At 50.1% G+C, this 4,405-nt stretch overlaps 1 long non-coding RNA gene across 1 annotated transcript; it reads right to left on the bottom strand.

The window, feature by feature from the left end:
- Positions 1–816: 816 nt before the first annotated feature.
- Positions 817–3,889, bottom strand: LOC127314919 (uncharacterized). Its single transcript, XR_007860048.2, has 4 exons — positions 3,552–3,889; positions 3,226–3,463; positions 3,050–3,132; positions 817–2,548 (listed from the first exon to the last, which is right to left on the bottom strand). It is a non-coding gene; the product is annotated as an uncharacterized lncRNA (long non-coding RNA).
- Between the last annotated feature and the right edge of the window lie 516 nt (positions 3,890–4,405).

Raw genomic sequence — 4,405 nt, 5'->3', positions numbered from 1 at the left:
CCACCACCAATATACTCCATTTAATATATGATTACAACCCACCAAAAAGATTTGCAAAATTCAAAAATTATTTTCTTTCGGGCATTTCACCAAACACCTTTTAGGCAGAGTATCAAATGGTGCCCATGCTGGAAAATGGGAGAGACTTGGTCCAACCCTGGCCCTCCTCTCTACCCTGCAGCACCAGTACCACCTCTTGTCATCCCTCCACTTGACCAAAATCGGCCAGAGCAAGACCATGCCGTGGCATGGCATGGCCAGCTCGTGCCATCGCCTTCACCTCTCAACTCCAGCCTGTTCCACCATGTCCTTCCCCTTCCTCTCACTCCCCTGAGCACGACCAGACACTGCCCCGTCGAAAAATTGCATCGCAACGACTGGAACGCATCGTGGCCAGTGGCGCCCAGGCATGCCCATGCACGCGCCAATGCGCGCACGGCGAGCGCGCTGGACACGCCAGAGCGTGATGATTGCCGACGCCCCTCGCCTCCACTCGCCTGCTTCGCTTGCCAGTAGACGCGCCAGACGACCAGGAGACCCGCAGACACCACCGTTTGACCGCGAGAATGCCATGGCCCTCGTCATCATCGACGCGACGCGCCACGGGTCTGCAAGCTCTCGTTAACATCGCGGTCGCTTACGTCCATCGTTTCACCCACGATCGTGAGCTACAACACCGCCATGACGTCTCCTGCAAGCTCGCATCATCGCCAGTGCCTCTGCGACCCCCTACCGCCGATGCCATGGATGACCTCACTTGAGCACCATGGCTGTGACGCCCCGGAACCGGTACCATGAGGATTCTAGCGATCCCGCCGAAATCCGCACGATACCGATCCAGAGACGCCCTCCGACACGACGTGCGCGACGAATCACACACGTGATGCCAGAGGAATTAACACGAGCGGTAACATTACAACAGGATTACAATAGAGCCCACAAGAAACATATATTACAACAACGACTCCAACGAGTCAAGATACAAATATACAATACAAAGATCCAATCATACAGAAGATCGAATACGTCCGAGTACGGACAAGTTACAAATTGGACTAAGAGTCCTGAAGATAACCAGTGGCGTCCATAACCCTGCCCAGGCCAAGCCGGAAGGGTAACCTTGCTAACGTCGTCTTCATCGAACATATCTTCATACCTGCCCGGCTATATCCCGTAGAAGCAGCAATAAGTACGGGTTCGTACTTAACAAGACTTCAAGACGTATAAGCATTCGTCAACCAGTCGTCCTTTGTACTTGAGGCACGCAGGGGACTTAGAGGACGCAAGAGGAACGTCATGGACAATATGGTGGAGTTAAGCGGCACCGCGCAAGCACTAAAAACCTATAGAGACACTCTACAACATTCGTCTAATCAGAGGAGATGAGAGAGCGCATAAACTAACAGTTCTATACTCTGCAAACATAACACAGCCAACGCTTTCCCCCTTCGCAAAGAAGTACTTACAAAGGCACCCACACGGTTGTCAAGTTTTAACCATTTATTATTGCAGTTGTGCTAACTTACTACACAAGTTATTATGATTGAAACAACAGGTGTAAGTTGTCTATGGTCGAGTCATACAGCTCCAAGTCGTCCATAACCGCGGACACGGCTTATCGATAAGATTGTAACCCTGCAGGGGTGCCCAAATGTGCCCACACGCACGCTCAACCCACTTACGACAGGTGGATATCACGACACGCACTCTCCTTCACTACAACAATATCCAGGAAGCCACCTAACTAAGTTAACCCGTTTCGGAGCCCGATCGAAACTCCGACGCGGACCTAGCTATTGCGAGAACGGCTAAGAGGATCAGAGCCCACTAGAGGATGACCTCTTAACAATACGTGCCGCACCTACGGACGTGCAAGAGAAAACGGGGATACAAGGCACTCACGGCTTCCCCAAAAGTAACATCATATCATCTGACCACAAAGAAACATGCTTGCACGCCCGAGAGAAACAAAACAAACATCCAAACTAGTTGTGGCCACTGGACAAAACTGTAGATTCCGGCAGTGGTCGAGGGGAGACCCGGTAAGCATACCCACGTGTGGTTAGAGCGCTCAGTCTCGGAACAGATAACAAGTACTCGGGGTCCTAAGATATTTATGAAACACAAGTGAGCCGTCATAAAACGAGCAGCTGACCCACCGATGCCTCCGCTAAACAAATGTCAACAACTAAAGTAACCATGATTCTTCCCAACATATAACCCGATAAGATAACAATAACGGTAACGAGATAAAACAGCACTAGCATGCACTACGACTCGCAAGGGCAGACTCGATAACCAAACAATAGCCGTGGGAGGTGATGGTGGCAATATGGGCTGCTTAAGGTAACAAGTGGAAAGGACACGTGACAAGAACGCAACTTAAGGATAGCATGAGGGAGAAGGCAAAATAAAATAGGTGAGCGACTCCTGCAGGGACAGGAGTATAGGGGAAATGCTTGCCTGTTAAAGCTCGTTGAGGAACATCCGGAGAACTTGTCGTATCTCACCACACCACTTCGTGATCCTATCCGGGAAGAAGCAAATGCTGGACAAACAACGTATGCAAGTCTTACTATTACGGATAAAGAAGAATCAGCATGAGCAAGATGATATGCATGACATGGCAGCGATGGTGCAATGCACTTATCCATATTAATCGGAGTCGAAACCCCGGACAAACAAATTAGGTTTGAGTTGCATATCTACCGTCAAATTTAGGTGTTGGTTAGCATGGCATAGCATGGCAAGGATGAGCTACTTCAAAATTAAACGGAGCGGGGAAACCGTAGTTGGTATCCAAAATACTCCGCATATTATGTGAGGTGAACATGCAAAACTATCAACGCGCCACATGATGCGAGATGCAAACAAGCTTATAGATGGCATATTCATGATCCTTGCATTTTTCTGATCAACTTTCATATATAAAACATTTTATCCCGAGCTATGGATCATAAGATATGATTTTAGGGAGATGTGACAAAAGAAAATATAGTAGAAAAAGAGAGAAAAGAAGACAGGCCGAATATGGGCGGTGGCCTACTACCTGGCCGACAAGGGAAGGTAGGTTCGAGCGGGCCGTTGGGCTGTGCCAGGCGGATCTGGGGCCAGGCCCATCTGCGTGTGGATCTGATCAGAAAAACAAGATAAAAAGGATTGAGGATAATTGCCTGTGTTGTAAATCGATCCAAGGACCTCTTGATCTGTAGCAAAGGAACGAACCAGTTAAGCTAGATGTGGATCGATGAACAGTATCAGGCGCACGGCAACATGAAGCAGCACACACGGAGCAGGAGGATGAAGGTCATGGCGGAAAACAACTCTGGTTGAGCACGAATATGGAGGTTCCGGGCGAACCAGGATGGGTAAGACGGTGTCGGGGAAGCGCCTTGCCGCGGTGAACCTGTTGGTGGCGGTGCGGAGTCCAGGGGCTCACCGGAGCATCGCCGGGGTCGAGCTCCTGCGGTAGATAATGGCAGTCAACATCGGGGAAACAAATCAGCGAGGGAGGAGGAGCGGAAAGGGGTCTAGGAGATGCGGATTCTCACCCTGAAGCTCATGGCGCAGACTAGGAGGCCGGGGAAGGACAGAGGCGACCGAAAACGTCGCCGGAGTTCGACCGACGGAGCGAGGAATCGGCGATTTTGCGGGCGATTGGAGAGGTTTCGGTTCGATTCCTTGGAGGCGGTTGACGGGGACGACGAGCCGCGTCTGTTGGTGGTCTCGGCTCGACGAGGGGTGGTCGGTAGCGGCAACGCCATGGCGGGGACTTGGGGGTGTGCTCAGCTCCTTCACGTGAACGTACAGGAAGAGGAGGAGAAAGGAACCAGGGTGGCGGCGGAGGAAGGGGAGAGAGGCTAGGGTTTTGCAGGGCGCTGGAGGCGGCTTTAAGGATGGGGGAAGAGATGGGGAGCAGGTGGGAGCCGGTGGTTCGGTGGTGGTGGAGGACCACTGCCTCCACCCACGTCATGTGCGTGCTCGGGAGAAAGACGACAGAGGAAAAAGTAGCGAAGGGGTACGCGGGCCAGGCCGAAAGGAGAGAGGAGGTGGGCTGCGCGGTGGTGAAGAAACATGCCACCGGGGTGAAGAGAAAGGCCAGGAAAAAGGAGATGGGTTGGGAAGAGAGGGCCCAAAGAGGAATTAAGTTTTATTTTTCAAAGGAAAACTATTTTATTTTGCAGATTTGAAAATACTTGAACAAGGTTGGAAAAATAGTTTTTCAACATATCCAAAATAATAATATTTTGGGTTTTATTATTTTGAAAATAAGATAAGGGAGAGAAGGTTTTAAATAAAACATATGAGGGGGTAAAGCAACAAGCTAGGGTTTATAAAAAGGATTTTATTTTGTGAAAACATGAATGATATGATGCATATGCCATGATGATGCATGAAAGAAAAA

This window comes from Lolium perenne, chromosome 7 (assembly GCF_019359855.2).
Source record: "Lolium perenne isolate Kyuss_39 chromosome 7, Kyuss_2.0, whole genome shotgun sequence".
NCBI lineage: Eukaryota > Viridiplantae > Streptophyta > Magnoliopsida > Poales > Poaceae > Lolium > Lolium perenne.
Note: the sequence above shows the minus strand (reverse complement) of the source record. Positions and strands in the feature narration are given on the sequence as shown.